The following is a 20,466-nucleotide window of genomic DNA, read 5'->3' on the forward strand; positions in this document are numbered from 1 at the left end:
ATAAAACACTAATGCCCTGATCGCAATGAATGAAGCACGAACGCCTTTGGCGTAATGAATGAAACACGAACGCCCTGAGCGTAATGAATGAAACACTAAAGCCCTGAGCGTAATGAATGAAACAGGAACGCCAAGAGCGCAATTGATGAAACACGAACACCCTCAGCGTAATGAATGAAACACAAACACCCTGAGTGCAATGAATGAAACACTAACACCCTGAGCGGAATGAGTGAAACACGAACACCCTGAGCGTAATGAATAAAACACTACCACCCTGAGTGGAATGAGTGAAACACGAACACCCTGAGCATAATGAATGAAACACTAACAACCTGAGTGGAGTGAGTGAAACACGAACATCCTGAGCGTAATGAATGAAACACAAACACCTTTAGCGTAATGAAAGAAACACAAATGTACTGAGCATAATGAATGAAACACGAATGCCTTTTGCATAATGAATGAAACACGAAAGCCCTGAGCATAATGAATGAAACACGAATGCCTTTGGCGTAATGAATGGAACACGAACGCCCTGAGCGTAATGAATGAAACATCCATGCCCTGAGCATAATGAATGAACCACGAAGGCCCTGGGTGCAATGAACGAACGCCCTTGGGGCAATGAAACATGAAGGGCCTGAACGTAATGAATGAAACACGAATGCCCTGAGCGTAATGAATGAAACACGAATGCCTTCAGCGTAATGAATGAAACACGAACGCCCTTAGCGTAATGAATGAAACACGAATGCCTTTAGTGTAATGAATGAAAAACAAACGCCCTGATCATAATGAATGAAACATTAATGCCCTGAGCATAATGAATGAAACATGAAGGCCCTCGGGGCAATGAACGAACGCCCTGGGGGCAATCAAACACGAACGCCGTGGGGACAATGAAACACGAAGGCCCTGGGGGCAATGAAGGAACACCCTGGTGGCAATGAAACAAGAAGGCCCTGAGCGCAATGAATGAAACTGAATGCCTCGGGGGCAATGAAATACGCCCTGAGGGCAATGAATCATGCTCTGAGCACAATGAGACACGAATGCACTGAGTGTAATGAATGAAACACGAACGCCTTTAGCATAATGAATGAAACACGAACACCTTTAGCGTAATGAATGAAACAGGAACGCCTTTAGCGTCGTGAATGAAATACAACGCCCTGAGCATAATGAATGAAACACTAATGCCCTGATCGCAATGAATGAAACATGAACGCCTTTAGTATAATGAATGAAACACGAAGGCCCTGATCATAATGAATGAAACACTAACGCCCTGAGCATGATGAATGAAACACGAACGCCCTTAGCGTAATGAATGAAACACGAACGCCCTTAGCGTAATGAATCAACACGAATGCCTCGGGGGCAATGAAATACGCCCTGAGGGCAAAGAAACATGCTCTGAGCACAATGAGACACGAACACACTGAGTGTAATGAATGAAACACAAATGCCTTTAGTGTAATGAATGAAACACGAACGCCCTGAGCAAAATCAATGAAACACGAACGCCCTGAGCGTAATGAATGAAACAAGAAAGCCCTGAGCATAATGAATGAAACACGAATGCCTTTAGCGTAATGAATGAAACACGAACGCCCTGAGCATAATGAATGAAACATTAATGCCCTGAGCATAATGAATGAAACACGAAGGCCCGGGGGGCAATGAACGAACACCATGGGGGCAATGAAACACGAAGGGCCTGAACGTAATGAATGAAATACGAACGCCCTGAGCGTAATGATTGAAACACGAATGCCTTCAGCGTAATGAATGAAACACGAACGCCCTTAGCGTAATGAATGAAACACGAATGCCCTGAGCGTAATGAATGAAACATTAATGCCCTGAGCATAATGAATGAAACACGAAGTCCCTGGGGTCAATGAACGAACACCCTGGCGGCAATGAAACACGACGGCCCTGAGCGCAGTGAATGAAACTGCATACCTCGGGGGCAATGAAATACGCCCTGAGGGCAATAAAACATGCTCTGAGAACAATGAGACACGAACGCACTGAGCGTAATGAATGAAACACGAATGCCTTTCGCGTAATGAATGAAGCACGAATGCCCTGAGCGTAATGAATGAAACACAAACGCCATGAGCGTAATGAATGAAATACGAACGCCCTGAACGCAATGAATAAAACACGAACGCCCTGAGCATAATGAATGAAACACGAATGTCCTGAGCGTAATGAATGAAACATTAATGCCCTTAGCATAATTAATGAAACATGAAGGCCCTGGGGGCAATGAGCGAACGCCCTGGGGGCAATGAAACACGAAGGCCGTGGGGACAATGAACGAATGCCCTGGTAGCAATGAAACACGAAGGCCCTGGGGGCAATGAACGAACGCCTTGGCGGCAATGAAACACGAAGGCCCTGAGCACAATGAATGAAACTGAATGCCTCGGGGGCAATGAAATATGCGCTGAGGGCAATGAAACATGCTCTGAGCACAATGAGACATGAACGCACTGAGCATAATGAATGAAACACGAACGCCCTGAGCGTAATGAATGAAACACGATTGCCATGAGCGTCATGAATGAAACAATAATGCCCTGAGCATAATGAATGAAACACGAACGCCTTTCACGTAATAAATGAAACACGAACACCTTTCGCGTCAAGAATGAAACACGAACGCCTTTAGCGTAATGAATGAAACGCGAACGCCCTGAGTGTAATTAATAAAACACTAATGCCCTGATCGCAATGAATGAAGCACGAACGCCTTTGGCGTAATGAATGAAACACGAACGCCCTGAGCGTAATGAATGAAACACTAAAGCCCTGAGCGTAATGAATGAAACAGGAACGCCAAGAGCGCAATTGATGAAACACGAACACCCTCAGCGTAATGAATGAAACACAAACACCCTGAGTGCAATGAATGAAACACTAACACCCTGAGCGGAATGAGTGAAACACGAACACCCTGAGCGTAATGAATAAAACACTACCACCCTGAGTGGAATGAGTGAAACACGAACACCCTGAGCATAATGAATGAAACACTAACAACCTGAGTGGAGTGAGTGAAACACGAACATCCTGAGCGTAATGAATGAAACACAAACACCTTTAGCGTAATGAAAGAAACACAAATGTACTGAGCGTAATGAATGAAACACGAATGCCTTTTGCATAATGAATGAAACACGAAAGCCCTGAGCATAATGAATGAAACACGAATGCCTTTGGCGTAATGAATGGAACACGAACGCCCTGAGCGTAATGAATGAAACATCCATGCCCTGAGCATAATGAATGAACCACGAAGGCCCTGGGTGCAATGAATGAACGCCCTTGGGGCAATGAAACATGAAGGGCCTGAACGTAATGAATGAAACACGAATGCCCTGAGCGTAATGAATGAAACACGAATGCCTTCAGCGTAATGAATGAAACACGAACGCCCTTAGCGTAATGAATGAAACACGAATGCCTTTAGTGTAATGAATGAAAACCAAACGCCCTGATCATAATGAATGAAACATTAATGCCCTGAGCATAATGAATGAAACATGAAGGCCCTCGGGGCAATGAACGAACGCCCTGGGGGCAATCAAACACGAACGCCGTGGGGACAATGAAACACGAAGGCCCTGGGGGCAATGAAGGAACACCCTGGTGGCAATGAAACAAGAAGGCCCTGAGCGCAATGAATGAAACTGAATGCCTCGGGGGCAATGAAATACGCCCTGAGGGCAAAGAAACATGCTCTGAGCACAATGAGACACGAACACACTGAGTGTAATGAATGAAACACGAATGCCTTTTGTGTAATGAATGAAACACGAATGCCCTGAGGGTAATGAATGAAACACGAACGCCATGAGCGTAATGAATGAAACATGGACGCCCTGAACGCGATGAATAAAACATGAACGCCCTGAGCATAATGAATGAAACACGAACGCCCTTAGCATAATGAATGAAACATTAATGCCCTGAGCATAAGGAATGAAACATGAAGGCGCTGGGGGCAATGAAACACGAAGGCCCTGGGGTCGGGGAACGAACGCCCTGGCGGCAATGAAACACGAAGTCCCTGAGCGCAATGAATGAAACTGAATGTTTCGGGGGCAACGAAATACGCCCTGAGGGCAAAGAAACATGCTCTGAGCACAATGAGACACGAACGCACTGAGCGTAATGAATGAAACACGAATGCCCTGAGCGTAATGAATGAAACATGAACGTCTTTAGCTTAATGAATGAAACACGAACGCCCTGAGCATAATCAATGAAACACGAATGCCCTGAGCATAATGAATGAAACGTTAACGCCCTGAGCATAATGAATGAAACTCGTATGCCTTTAGCAAAATGAATAAAACACGAACGACCTGAGCGTAATGAATGAAACACGAATGCCCTGAACGTAATGAATGAAACATTAATGCTCTGAGCCTAATGAATGAAACACGAAGGTCCGCGGGGGGGGGGGGCAATGAACGAACGCCCTGGGGGCAATGAAACACGAAGGGCCTGAACGTAATGAGTGAAATACGAACACCCTGACCGTAATGAATGAAACACGAATGCCTTCAGCATAATGAATGAAAGACGAATGCCCTTAGCATAATGAATAAAACACGAACGCCCTGAGCATAATGAATGAAACACACTCGCCCTGAGAGTAATGAATGAAACACGAATGCCCTGAGCATAATTAATGAAACATGAAGGCCCTGGGGGCAATGAACGAACGCCCTGGGGGCAATGAAACACAAAGGCCGTGGGGACAATGAACGAACGCCCTGGGGGCAATGAAACACGAAGGCCCTGCGGGCAATGAACGAACGCCTTGGCGGCAATGAAACACGAAGGCCCTGAGCACAATGAATGAAACTGAATGCCTCGGGGGCAAGGAAATACGCCCTGAGGGCAAAGAAACATGCTCTGAGCACAATGAGACACGAACGCACTGAGCGTAATGAATGAAACACGAACGCCCTGAGCATAATGAATGAAACACGAATGCCCTGAGCGTAATGAATGAAACAATAACGCCCTGAGCGTAATGAATGAAACACGAACGCCTTTAGTGTAATGAATGAAACACAAACGCCCTGAGCATAATTAATGTAACACTAATGCCCAGAGCGTAATGAATGGAACACAAATGCCTTTAACGTAATGAATGAAACACGAATGCCCTGAGCGTAATGAATGAAACACGAACGCCTTTAACATAATGAATGAAACATTAATGACCTGAGCGTAATGAATGAAACACTAACGCTCTGAGCTTAATGAATGAAACACGAACGCCTTTCGCATAATGAATGAAACACGAACGCCCTGAGTGTAATGAATGAAACACTAAAGCCCTGAGCGTAATGAATGAAACAGGAACGCCGAGAGCGCAATTAATGAAACACGAACATCCTCAGCGTAAAGAATGAAACACAAACACCCTGAGTGTAATGAATGAAACACGACCGCCCTGAGCGTAATTAATAAAACACTAATGCCCTGATCGCAATGAATGAAACATGAACGCCTTTGGCATAATGAATGAAACACGAACGCCCTGAGCATAATGAATGAAACACTAACGCCCTGAGCGTAATGAATGAAACACGAACGCCTTTAGTGTAATGAATGAAACACAAACGCCCTGAGCATAATGAATGAAACACTAATGCCCAGAGCGTAATGAATGGAACACAAATGCCTTTAACGTAATGAATGAAACACGAATGCCCTGAGCGTAATGAATGAAACACGAACGCCTTTAACATAATGAATGAAACATTAATGACCTGAGCGTAATGAATGAAACACTAACGCCCTGAGTGTAATGAATGAAACACGAACGCCTTTCGCGTAATGAATGAAACACGAACGCCTTTCGCGTAATGAATGAAACACGACCGCCCTGAGCATAATGAATGAAACACTAAAGCCCTGAGCGTAATGAATGAAACTGAATGCCTCGGGGGCAATGAAATATGCGCTGAGGGCAATGAAACATGCTCTGAGCACAATGAGACATGAACGCACTGAGCATAATGAATGAAACACGAACGCCCTGAGCGTAATGAATGAAACACGATTGCCCTGAGCGTCATGAATGAAACAATAATGCCCTGAGCATAATGAATGAAACACGAACGCCTTTCGCGTGATAAATGAAACACGAACACCTTTCGCGTCATGAATGAAACACGAACGCCTTTAGCGTAATGAATGAAACGCGAACGCCCTGAGTGTAATTAATAAAACACTAATGCCCTGATCGCAATGAATGAAACACGAACGCCTTTGGCGTAATGAATGAAACACGAACGCCCTGAGCGTAATGAATGAAACACTAAAGCCCTGAGCGTAATGAATGAAACAGGAACGCCGAGAGTGCAATTGATGAAACACGAACACCCTCAGCATAATGAATGAAACACAAACACCCTGAGTGCAATGAATGAAACACTAACACCCTGAGCGGAATGAGTGAAACACGAACACCCTGAGCGTAATGAATGAAACACTACCACCCTGAGAGAATGAGTGAAACACGAACACCCTGAGCATAATGAATGAAACACTAACAACCTGAGTGGAGTGAGTGAAACATGAACATCCTGAGCGTAATGAATGAAACACAAACACCTTTAGCGTAATGAAAGAAACACAAATGTCCTGAGCGTAATGAATGAAACACGAATGCCTTTTGCATTATGAATGAAACACGAAAGCCCTGAGCATAATGAATGAAACACGAATGCCTTTGGCGTAATGAATGAAACACGAACGCCCTGAGCGTAATGAATGAAACATTCATGCCCTGAGCATAATGAATGAAACACGAAGGCCCTGGGTGCAATGAACGAACGCCCTTGGGGCAATGAAACATGAAGGGCCTGAACGTAATGAATGAAACACGAATGCCCTGAGCGTAATGCATGAAACAAGAATGCCTTCAGCGTAATGAATGAAACACGAACGCCCTTAGCGTAATGAATGAAACACGAACGCCTTTAGTGTAATGAATGAAACACAAACGCCCTGATCATAATGAATGAAACATTAATGCCCTGAGCATAATGAATGAAACATGAAGGCCCTAGGGGCAATGAACGAACGCCCTGGGGGCAATCAAACACGAACGCCGTGGGGACAATGAAACACGAAGGCCCTGGGGGCAATGAACGAACGCCCTGGTGGCAATGAAACAAGAAGGCCCTGAGCGCAATGAATGAAACTGAATGCCTCGGGGGCAATGAAATACGCCCTGAGGGGAAAGAAACATGCTCTGAGCACAATGAGACACGAACACACTGAGTGTAATGAATGAAACACGAATGCCTTTTGTGTAATGAATGAAACACGAATGCCCTGAGGGTAATGAATGAAACACGAACGCCCTTAGCGTAATGAATGAAACATGAACGCCTTTAGTGTAATGAATGAAACACAAACGCCCTGATCATAATGAATGAAACATTAATGCCCTGAGCATAATGAATGAAACATGAAGGGCCTCGGGGCAATGAACGAACGCCCTGGGGCAATCAAACACGAACGCCGTGGGGACAATGAAACACGAAGGCCCTGGGGGCAATGAACGAACGCCCTGGTGGCAATGAAACAAGAAGGCCCTGAGCGCAATGAATGAAACTGAATGCCTCGGGGGCAATGAAATACGCCCTGAGGGGAAAGAAACATGCTCTGAGCACAATGAGACACGAACACACTGAGTGTAATGAATGAAACACGAATGCCTTTTGTGTAATGAATGAAACACGAATGCCCTGAGGGTAATGAATGAAACACGAACGCCATGAGCGTAATGAATGAAACATGGACGCCCTGAACGCAATGAATAAAACACGAACGCCCTGAGCATAATGAATGAAACACGAACGCCCTGAGCATAATGAATGAAACACGATTGCCCTGAGGGTAATGAATGAAACACGAACGCCATGAGCGTAATGAATGAAACATGGACGCCCTGAACGCGATGAATAAAACATGAACGCCCTGAGCATAATGAATGAAACACGAACGCCCTTAGCATAATGAATGAAACATTAATGCCCTGAGCATAAGGAATGAAACATGAAGGCGCTGGGGGCAATGAATGAACGCCCTGGGGGCAATGAAACACGAAGGCTGTGGGGACAATGAACGAACGCCCTGGGGACAATGAAACACGAAGGCCCTGGGGTCGGGGAACGAACGCCCTGGCGGCAATGAAACACGAAGTCCCTGAGCGCAATGAATGAAACTGAATGTTTCGGGGGCAACGAAATACGCCCTGAGGGCAAAGAAACATGCTCTGAGCACAATGAGACACGAACGCACTGAGCGTAATGAATGAAACACGAATGCCCTGAGCGTAATGAATGAAACATGAACGTCTTTAGCTTAATGAATGAAACACGAACGCCCTGAGCATAATCAATGAAACACGAATGCCCTGAGCATAATGAATGAAACGTTAACGCCCTGAGCATAATGAATGAAACACGTATGCCTTTAGCAAAATGAATAAAACACGAACGACCTGAGCGTAATGAATGAAACACGAATGCCCTGAACGTAATGAATGAAACATTAATGCTCTGAGCCTAATGAATGAAACACGAAGGTCCGCGGGGGGGGGGGGGCAATGAACGAACGCCCTGGGGGCAATGAAACACGAAGGGCCTGAACGTAATGAGTGAAATACGAACACCCTGACCGTAATGAATGAAACACGAATGCCTTCAGCGTAATGAATGAAACACGAATGCCCTTAGCATAATGAATAAAACACGAACGCCCTGAGCATAATGAATGAAACACACTCGCCCTGAGAGTAATGAATGAAACACGAATGCCCTGAGCATAATTAATGAAACATGAAGGCCCTGGGGGCAATGAACGAACGCCCTGGGGACAATGAAACACAAAGGCCGTGGGGACAATGAACGAACGCCCTGGGGGCAATGAAACACGAAGGCCCTGCGGGCAATGAACGAACGCCTTGGCGGCAATGAAACACGAAGGCCCTGAGCACAATGAATGAAACTGAATGCCTCGGGGGCAAGGAAATACGCCCTGAGGGCAAAGAAACATGCTCTGAGCACAATGAGACACGAACGCACTGAGCGTAATGAATGAAACACGAACGCCCTGAGCATAATGAATGAAACACGAATGCCCTGAGCGTAATGAATGAAACAATAACGCCCTGAGCGTAATGAATGAAACACGAACGCCTTTAGTGTAATGAATGAAACACAAACGCCCTGAGCATAATTAATGAAACATTAATGCCCAGAGCGTAATGAATGGAACACAAATGCCTTTAACGTAATGAATGAAACACGAATGCCCTGAGCGTAATGAATGAAACACGAACGCCTTTAACATAATGAATGAAACATTAATGACCTGAGCGTAATGAATGAAACACTAACGCTCTGAGCTTAATGAATGAAACACGAACGCCTTTCGCATAATGAATGAAACACGAACGCCCTGAGTGTAATGAATGAAACACTAAAGCCCTGAGCGTAATGAATGAAACAGGAACGCCGAGAGCGCAATTAATGAAACACGAACATCCTCAGCGTAAAGAATGAAACACAAACACCCTGAGTGTAATGAATGAAACACGACCGCCCTGAGCGTAATTAATAAAACACTAATGCCCTGATCGCAATGAATGAAACATGAACGCCTTTGGCATAATGAATGAAACACGAACGCCCTGAGCATAATGAATGAAACACTAACGCCCTGAGCGTAATGAATGAAACACGAACGCCTTTAGTGTAATGAATGAAACACAAACGCCCTGAGCATAATGAATGAAACACTAATGCCCAGAGCGTAATGAATGGAACACAAATGCCTTTAACGTAATGAATGAAACACGAATGCCCTGAGCGTAATGAATGAAACACGAACGCCTTTAACATAATGAATGAAACATTAATGACCTGAGCGTAATGAATGAAACACTAACGCCCTGAGTGTAATGAATGAAACACGAACGCCTTTCGCGTAATGAATGAAACACGAACGCCTTTCGCGTAATGAATGAAACACGACCGCCCTGAGCATAATGAATGAAACACTAAAGCCCTGAGCGTAATGAATGAAACTGAATGCCTCGGGGGCAATGAAATATGCGCTGAGGGCAATGAAACATGCTCTGAGCACAATGAGACATGAACGCACTGAGCATAATGAATGAAACACGAACGCCCTGAGCGTAATGAATGAAACACGATTGCCCTGAGCGTCATGAATGAAACAATAATGCCCTGAGCATAATGAATGAAACACGAACGCCTTTTGCGTGATAAATGAAACACGAACACCTTTCGCGTCATGAATGAAACACGAACGCCTTTAGCGTAATGAATGAAACGCGAACGCCCTGAGTGTAATTAATAAAACACTAATGCCCTGATCGCAATGAATGAAACACGAACGCCTTTGGCGTAATGAATGAAACACGAACGCCCTGAGCGTAATGAATGAAACACTAAAGCCCTGAGCGTAATGAATGAAACAGGAACGCCGAGAGCGCAATTGATGAAACACGAACACCCTCAGCATAATGAATGAAACACAAACACCCTGAGTGCAATGAATGAAACACTAACACCCTGAGCGGAATGAGTGAAACACGAACACCCTGAGCGTAATGAATGAAACACTACCACCCTGAGAGAATGAGTGAAACACGAACACCCTGAGCATAATGAATGAAACACTAACAACCTGAGTGGAGTGAGTGAAACATGAACATCCTGAGCGTAATGAATGAAACACAAACACCTTTAGCGTAATGAAAGAAACACAAATGTCCTGAGCGTAATGAATGAAACACGAATGCCTTTTGCATTATGAATGAAACACGAAAGCCCTGAGCATAATGAATGAAACACGAATGCCTTTGGCGTAATGAATGAAACACGAACGCCCTGAGCGTAATGAATGAAACATTCATGCCCTGAGCATAATGAATGAAACACGAAGGCCCTGGGTGCAATGAACGAACGCCCTTGGGGCAATGAAACATGAAGGGCCTGAACGTAATGAATGAAACACGAATGCCCTGAGCGTAATGCATGAAACATGAATGCCTTCAGCGTAATGAATGAAACACGAACGCCCTTAGCGTAATGAATGAAACATGAACGCCTTTAGTGTAATGAATGAAACACAAACGCCCTGATCATAATGAATGAAACATTAATGCCCTGAGCATAATGAATGAAACATGAAGGCCCTAGGGGCAATGAACGAACGCCCTGGGGGCAATCAAACACGAACGCCGTGGGGACAATGAAACACGAAGGCCCTGGGGGCAATGAACGAACGCCCTGGTGGCAATGAAACAAGAAGGCCCTGAGCGCAATGAATGAAACTGAATGCCTCGGGGGCAATGAAATACGCCCTGAGGGGAAAGAAACATGCTCTGAGCACAATGAGACACGAACACACTGAGTGTAATGAATGAAACACGAATGCCTTTTGTGTAATGAATGAAACACGAATGCCCTGAGGGTAATGAATGAAACACGAACGCCCTTAGCGTAATGAATGAAACACGAACGCCTTTAGTGTAATGAATGAAACACAAACGCCCTGATCATAATGAATGAAACATTAATGCCCTGAGCATAATGAATGAAACATGAAGGGCCTCGGGGCAATGAACGAACGCCCTGGGGGCAATCAAACACGAACGCCGTGGGGACAATGAAACACGAAGGCCCTGGGGGCAATGAACGAACGCCCTGGTGGCAATGAAACAAGAAGGCCCTGAGCGCAATGAATGAAACTGAATGCCTCGGGGGCAATGAAATACGCCCTGAGGGGAAAGAAACATGCTCTGAGCACAATGAGACACGAACACACTGAGTGTAATGAATGAAACACGAATGCCTTTTGTGTAATGAATGAAACACGAATGCCCTGAGGGTAATGAATGAAACACGAACGCCATGAGCGTAATGAATGAAACATGGACGCCCTGAACGCAATGAATAAAACACGAACGCCCTGAGCATAATGAATGAAACACGAACGCCCTGAGCATAATGAATGAAACACGATTGCCCTGAGCGTCATGAATGAAACAATAATGCCCTGAGCATAATGAATGAAACACGAACGCCTTTCGCGTGATAAATGAAACACGAACACCTTTCGCGTCATGAATGAAACACGAACGCCTTTAGTGTAATGAATGAAACGCGAACGCCCTGAGTGTAATTAATAAAACACTAATGCCCTGATCGCAATGAATGAAACACGAACGCCTTTGGCGTAATGAATGAAACACGAACGCCCTGAGCGTAATGAATGAAACACTAAAGCCCTGAGCGTATTGAATGAAACAGGAACGCCGAGAGCGCAATTGATGAAACAGGAACACCCTCAGCATAATGAATGAAACACAAACACCCTGAGTGCAATGAATGAAACACTAACACCCTGAGCGGAATGAGTGAAACACGAACACCCTGAGCGTAATGAATGAAACACTACCACCCTGAGAGAATGAGTGAAACACGAACACCCTGAGCATAATGAATGAAACACTAACAACCTGAGTGGAGTGAGTGAAACACGAACATCCTGAGCGTAATGAATGAAACACAAACACCTTTAGCGTAATGAAAGAAACACAAATGTCCTGAGCGTAATGAATGAAACACGAATGCCTTTTGCATAATGAATGAAACACGAAAGCCCTGAGCATAATGAATGAAACACGAATGCCTTTGGCGTAATGAATGAAACACGAACGCCCTGAGCGTAATGAATGAAACATTCATGCCCTGAGCATAATGAATGAAACACGAAGGCCCTGGGTGCAATGAACGAACGCCCTTGGGGCAATGAAACATGAAGGCCTGAACGTAATGAATGAAACACGAATGCCCTGAGCGTAATGAATGAAACATGAATGCCTTCAGCGTAATGAATGAAACACGAACGCCCTTAGCGTAATGAATGAAACACGAATGCCTTTAGTGTAATGAATGAAAACCAAACGCCCTGATCATAATGAATGAAACATTAATGCCCTGAGCATAATGAATGAAACATGAAGGCCCTCGGGGCAATGAACGAACGCCCTGGGGGCAATCAAACACGAACGCCGTGGGGACAATGAAACACGAAGGCCCTGGGGGCAATGAAGGAACACCCTGGTGGCAATGAAACAAGAAGGCCCTGAGCGCAATGAATGAAACTGAATGCCTCGGGGGCAATGAAATACGCCCTGAGGGCAAAGAAACATGCTCTGAGCACAATGAGACACGAACACACTGAGTGTAATGAATGAAACACGAATGCCTTTTGTGTAATGAATGAAACACGAATGCCCTGAGGGTAATGAATGAAACACGAACGCCATGAGCGTAATGAATGAAACATGGACGCCCTGAACGCGATGAATAAAACATGAACGCCCTGAGCATAATGAATGAAACACGAACGCCCTTAGCATAATGAATGAAACATTAATGCCCTGAGCATAAGGAATGAAACATGAAGGCGCTGGGGGCAATGAATGAACGCCCTGGGGGCAATGAAACACGAAGGCTGTGGGGACAATGAACGAACGCCCTGGGGACAATGAAACACGAAGGCCCTGGGGTCGGGGAACGAACGCCCTGGCGGCAATGAAACACGAAGTCCCTGAGCGCAATGAATGAAACTGAATGTTTCGGGGGCAACGAAATACGCCCTGAGGGCAAAGAAACATGCTCTGAGCACAATGAGACACGAACGCACTGAGCGTAATGAATGAAACACGAATGCCCTGAGCGTAATGAATGAAACATGAACGTCTTTAGCTTAATGAATGAAACACGAACGCCCTGAGCATAATCAATGAAACACGAATGCCCTGAGCATAATGAATGAAACGTTAACGCCCTGAGCATAATGAATGAAACACGTATGCCTTTAGCAAAATGAATAAAACACGAACGACCTGAGCGTAATGAATGAAACACGAATGCCCTGAACGTAATGAATGAAACATTAATGCTCTGAGCCTAATGAATGAAACACGAAGGTCCGCGGGGGGGGGGGGGGCAATGAACGAACGCCCTGGGGGCAATGAAACACGAAGGGCCTGAACGTAATGAGTGAAATACGAACACCCTGACCGTAATGAATGAAACACGAATGCCTTCAGCGTAATGAATGAAACACGAATGCCCTTAGCATAATGAATAAAACACGAACGCCCTGAGCATAATGAATGAAACACACTCGCCCTGAGAGTAATGAATGAAACACGAATGCCCTGAGCATAATTAATGAAACATGAAGGCCCTGGGGGCAATGAACGAACGCCCTGGGGGCAATGAAACACAAAGGCCGTGGGGACAATGAACGAACGCCCTGGGGGCAATGAAACACGAAGGCCCTGCGGGCAATGAACGAACGCCTTGGCGGCAATGAAACACGAAGGCCCTGAGCACAATGAATGAAACTGAATGCCTCGGGGGCAAGGAAATACGCCCTGAGGGCAAAGAAACATGCTCTGAGCACAATGAGACACGAACGCACTGAGCGTAATGAATGAAACACGAACGCCCTGAGCATAATGAATGAAACACGAATGCCCTGAGCGTAATGAATGAAACAATAACGCCCTGAGCGTAATGAATGAAACACGAACGCCTTTAGTGTAATGAATGAAACACAAACGCCCTGAGCATAATTAATGAAACACTAATGCCCAGAGCGTAATGAATGGAACACAAATGCCTTTAACGTAATGAATGAAACACGAATGCCCTGAGCGTAATGAATGAAACACGAACGCCTTTAACATAATGAATGAAACATTAATGACCTGAGCGTAATGAATGAAACACTAACGCTCTGAGCTTAATGAATGAAACACGAACGCCTTTCGCATAATGAATGAAACACGAACGCCCTGAGTGTAATGAATGAAACACTAAAGCCCTGAGCGTAATGAATGAAACAGGAACGCCGAGAGCGCAATTAATGAAACACGAACATCCTCAGCGTAAAGAATGAAACACAAACACCCTGAGTGTAATGAATGAAACACGACCGCCCTGAGCGTAATTAATAAAACACTAATGCCCTGATCGCAATGAATGAAACATGAACGCCTTTGGCATAATGAATGAAACACGAACGCCCTGAGCATAATGAATGAAACACTAACGCCCTGAGCGTAATGAATGAAACACGAACGCCTTTAGTGTAATGAATGAAACACAAACGCCCTGAGCATAATGAATGAAACACTAATGCCCAGAGCGTAATGAATGGAACACAAATGCCTTTAACGTAATGAATGAAACACGAATGCCCTGAGCGTAATGAATGAAACACGAACGCCTTTAACATAATGAATGAAACATTAATGACCTGAGCGTAATGAATGAAACACTAACGCCCTGAGTGTAATTAATGAAACACGAACGCCTTTCGCGTAATGAATGAAACACGAACGCCTTTCGCGTAATGAATGAAACACGACCGCCCTGAGCATAATGAATGAAACACTAAAGCCCTGAGCGTAATGAATGAAACTGAATGCCTCGGGGGCAATGAAATATGCGCTGAGGGCAATGAAACATGCTCTGAGCACAATGAGACATGAACGCACTGAGCATAATGAATGAAACACGAACGCCCTGAGCGTAATGAATGAAACACGATTGCCCTGAGCGTCATGAATGAAACAATAATGCCCTGAGCATAATGAATGAAACACGAACGCCTTTCGCGTGATAAATGAAACACGAACACCTTTCGCGTCATGAATGAAACACGAACGCCTTTAGCGTAATGAATGAAACGCGAACGCCCTGAGTGTAATTAATAAAACACTAATGCCCTGATCGCAATGAATGAAACACGAACGCCTTTGGCGTAATGAATGAAACACGAACGCCCTGAGCGTAATGAATGAAACACTAAAGCCCTGAGCGTAATGAATGAAACAGGAACGCCGAGAGCGCAATTGATGAAACACGAACACCCTCAGCATAATGAATGAAACACAAACACCCTGAGTGCAATGAATGAAACACTAACACCCTGAGCGGAATGAGTGAAACACGAACACCCTGAGCGTAATGAATGAAACACTACCACCCTGAGAGAATGAGTGAAACACGAACACCCTGAGCATAATGAATGAAACACTAACAACCTGAGTGGAGTGAGTGAAACATGAACATCCTGAGCGTAATGAATGAAACACAAACACCTTTAGCGTAATGAAAGAAACACAAATGTCCTGAGCGTAATGAATGAAACACGAATGCCTTTTGCATTATGAATGAAACACGAAAGCCCTGAGCATAATGAATGAAACACGAATGCCTTTGGCGTAATGAATGAAACACGAACGCCCTGAGCGTAATGAATGAAACATTCATGCCCTGAGCATAATGAATGAAACACGAAGGCCCTGGGTGCAATGAACGAACGCCCTTGGGGCAATGAAACATGAAGGGCCTGAACGTAATGAATGAAACACGAATGCCCTGAGCGTAATGCATGAAACATGAATGCCTTCAGCGTAATGAATGAAACACGAACGCCCTTAGCGTAATGAATGAAACATGAACGCCTTTAGTGTAATGAATGAAACACAAACGCCCTGATCATAATGAATGAAACATTAATGCCCTGAGCATAATGAATGAAACATGAAGGCCCTAGGGGCAATGAACGAACGCCCTGGGGGCAATCAAACACGAACGCCGTGGGGACAATGAAACACGAAGGCCCTGGGGGCAATGAACGAACGCCCTGGTGGCAATGAAACAAGAAGGCCCTGAGCGCAATGAATGAAACTGAATGCCTCGGGGGCAATGAAATACGCCCTGAGGGGAAAGAAACATGCTCTGAGCACAATGAGACACGAACACACTGAGTGTAATGAATGAAACACGAATGCCTTTTGTGTAATGAATGAAACACGAATGCCCTGAGGGTAATGAATGAAACACGAACGCCCTTAGCGTAATGAATGAAACACGAACGCCTTTAGTGTAATGAATGAAACACAAACGCCCTGATCATAATGAATGAAACATTAATGCCCTGAGCATAATGAATGAAACATGAAGGGCCTCGGGGCAATGAACGAACGCCCTGGGGGCAATCAAACACGAACGCCGTGGGGACAATGAAACACGAAGGCCCTGGGGGCAATGAACGAACGCCCTGGTGGCAATGAAACAAGAAGGCCCTGAGCGCAATGAATGAAACTGAATGCCTCGGGGGCAATGAAATACGCCCTGAGGGGAAAGAAACATGCTCTGAGCACAATGAGACACGAACACACTGAGTGTAATGAATGAAACACGAATGCCTTTTGTGTAATGAATGAAACACGAATGCCCTGAGGGTAATGAATGAAACACGAACGCCATGAGCGTAATGAATGAAACATGGACGCCCTGAACGCAATGAATAAAACACGAACGCCCTGAGCATAATGAATGAAACACGAACGCCCTGAGCATAATGAATGAAACACGATTGCCCTGAGCGTCATGAATGAAACAATAATGCCCTGAGCATAATGAATGAAACACGAACGCCTTTCGCGTGATAAATGAAACACGAACACCTTTCGCGTCATGAATGAAACACGAACGCCTTTAGTGTAATGAATGAAACGCGAACGCCCTGAGTGTAATTAATAAAACACTAATGCCCTGATCGCAATGAATGAAACACGAACGCCTTTGGCGTAATGAATGAAACACGAACGCCCTGAGCGTAATGAATGAAACACTAAAGCCCTGAGCGTATTGAATGAAACAGGAACGCCGAGAGCGCAATTGATGAAACAGGAACACCCTCAGCATAATGAATGAAACACAAACACCCTGAGTGCAATGAATGAAACACTAACACCCTGAGCGGAATGAGTGAAACACGAACACCCTGAGCGTAATGAATGAAACACTACCACCCTGAGAGAATGAGTGAAACACGAACACCCTGAGCATAATGAATGAAACACTAACAACCTGAGTGGAGTGAGTGAAACACGAACATCCTGAGCGTAATGAATGAAACACAAACACCTTTAGCGTAATGAAAGAAACACAAATGTCCTGAGCGTAATGAATGAAACACGAATGCCTTTTGCATAATGAATGAAACACGAAAGCCCTGAGCATAATGAATGAAACACGAATGCCTTTGGCGTAATGAATGAAACACGAACGCCCTGAGCGTAATGAATGAAACATTCATGCCCTGAGCATAATGAATGAAACACGAAGGCCCTGGGTGCAATGAACGAACGCCCTTGGGGCAATGAAACATGAAGGCCTGAACGTAATGAATGAAACACGAATGCCCTGAGCGTAATGAATGAAACATGAATGCCTTCAGCGTAATGAATGAAACACGAACGCCCTTAGCGTAATGAATGAAACACGAATGCCTTTAGTGTAATGAATGAAAACCAAACGCCCTGATCATAATGAATGAAACATTAATGCCCTGAGCATAATGAATGAAACATGAAGGCCCTCGGGGCAATGAACGAACGCCCTGGGGGCAATCAAACACGAACGCCGTGGGGACAATGAAACACGAAGGCCCTGGGGGCAATGAAGGAACACCCTGGTGGCAATGAAACAAGAAGGCCCTGAGCGCAATGAATGAAACTGAATGCCTCGGGGGCAATGAAATACGCCCTGAGGGCAAAGAAACATGCTCTGAGCACAATGAGACACGAACACACTGAGTGTAATGAATGAAACACGAATGCCTTTTGTGTAATGAATGAAACACGAATGCCCTGAGGGTAATGAATGAAACACGAACGCCATGAGCGTAATGAATGAAACATGGACGCCCTGAACGCGATGAATAAAACATGAACGCCCTGAGCATAATGAATGAAACACGAACGCCCTTAGCATAATGAATGAAACATTAATGCCCTGAGCATAAGGAATGAAACATGAAGGCGCTGGGGGCAATGAATGAACGCCCTGGGGGCAATGAAACACGAAGGCTGTGGGGACAATGAACGAACGCCCTGGGGACAATGAAACACGAAGGCCCTGGGGTCGGGGAACGAACGCCCTGGCGGCAATGAAACACGAAGTCCCTGAGCGCAATGAATGAAACTGAATGTTTCGGGGGCAACGAAATACGCCCTGAGGGCAAAGAAACATGCTCTGAGCACAATGAGACACGAACGCACTGAGCGTAATGAATGAAACACGAATGCCCTGAGCGTAATGAATGAAACATGAACGTCTTTAGCTTAATGAATGAAACACGAACGCCCTGAGCATAATCAATGAAACACGAATGCCCTGAGCATAATGAATGAAACGTTAACGCCCTGAGCATAATGAATGAAACACGTATGCCTTTAGCAAAATGAATAAAACACGAACGACCTGAGCGTAATGAATGAAACACGAATGCCCTGAACGTAATGAATGAAACATTAATGCTCTGAGCCTAATGAATGAAACACGAAGGTCCGCGGGGGGGGGGGGGGGCAATGAACGAACGCCCTGGGGGCAATGAAACACGAAGGGCCTGAACGTAATGAGTGAAATACGAACACCCTGACCATAATGAATGAAACACGAATGCCTTCAGCGTAATGAATGAAACACGAATGCCCTTAGCATAATGAATAAAACACGAACGCCCTGAGCATAATGAATGAAACACACTCGCCCTGAGAGTAATGAATGAAACACGAATGCCCTGAGCATAATTAATGAAACATGAAGGCCCTGGGGGCAATGAACGAACGCCCTGGGGGCAATGAAACACAAAGGCCGTGGGGACAATGAACGAACGCCCTGGGGGCAATGAAACACGAAGGCCCTGCGGGCAATGAACGAACGCCTTGGCGGCAATGAAACACGAAGGCCCTGAGCACAATGAATGAAACTGAATGCCTCGGGGGCAAGGAAATACGCCCTGAGGGCAAAGAAACATGCTCTGAGCACAATGAGACACGAACGCACTGAGCGTAATGAATGAAACACGAACGCCCTGAGCATAATGAATGAAACACGAATGCCCTGAGCGTAATGAATGAAACAATAACGCCCTGAGCGTAATGAATGAAACACGAACGCCTTTAGTGTAATGAATGAAACACAAACGCCCTGAGCATAATTAATGAAACACTAATGCCCAGAGCGTAATGAATGGAACACAAATGCCTTTAACGTAATGAATGAAACACGAATGCCCTGAGCGTAATGAATGAAACACGAACGCCTTTAACATAATGAATGAAACATTAATGACCTGAGCGTAATGAATGAAACACTAACGCTCTGAGCTTAATGAATGAAACACGAACGCCTTTCGCATAATGAATGAAACACGAACGCCCTGAGTGTAATGAATGAAACACTAAAGCCCTGAGCGTAATGAATGAAACAGGAACGCCGA

This window comes from Myxine glutinosa, chromosome 3, assembly GCF_964187855.1.
Source record: "Myxine glutinosa chromosome 3, kmMyxGlut1.1, whole genome shotgun sequence".
In the NCBI taxonomy this organism is placed as follows: domain Eukaryota; kingdom Metazoa; phylum Chordata; class Myxini; order Myxiniformes; family Myxinidae; genus Myxine; species Myxine glutinosa.